Genomic DNA, 726 nt, shown 5'->3' on the forward strand with positions numbered 1-726 from the left:
TATATATAAAATTATCAGCAATCTGCTTTTATCTCTCTCGAGAACCCTGTCTAATCACACAGACACCGTTGTTGTTGTTGTTGTTGTTGTTAGAAACCCTTCCTGGGACAGAAGACCTGCTCCTGAGGGCTTTCTGGAAGCCTTATCTGTCTCTCGACTGGTGGTTTCAAACTGCTGACCTTGCACTTGGCAGCCCAACATACAACCCAACCTGCTACCAGGGCTCCTGCCAACGACTTGTAAATAAGACTAATGATAGGCCCCAACTTCCCTTGCTCATTGGGTCATCCACCTCTGCAGAGGGCATACGTGTGGCAAGCAGGGTGGAGTCAGTGTATGCCGAAGATTTATTAATCTGTTCACGAACGATTTAATTTGAAGAAATGACTGGGACTGACTGTTCAGTTTGGAAAGGAAGAGGCTCTGGATGGAAGTCAGTGAAGACGTCTTAGTGGTGCGATTGTTCAATGCTTGGCTGCTAAGCAAAAGGTTGACAGTTTGAAACCACGAGCTGTAGCTTTAAAAAAAAGCGGTGGCAGTGTGCTTCTGTAAAGCAAAAGAGTAGTTCAACTCTGTGTTACTGGATCGTTAGGAGTACGATTTGACTGGACGCCCAAAGGTTTTTGTGGATGCAGTATTTTAAATTTACCTCTAGGGGGCGGCCAGGGACCACAAATTGGTATGCTTAAAAAGAAAAAAATACCTAAAATAGATAAAATGGAATGG

Source organism: Echinops telfairi, unplaced genomic scaffold, assembly GCF_000313985.2.
Source record: "Echinops telfairi isolate 266 unplaced genomic scaffold, ASM31398v2 ScPeMD7_7457;HRSCAF=8495, whole genome shotgun sequence".
Classification (NCBI taxonomy): Eukaryota; Metazoa; Chordata; class Mammalia; order Afrosoricida; family Tenrecidae; genus Echinops; species Echinops telfairi.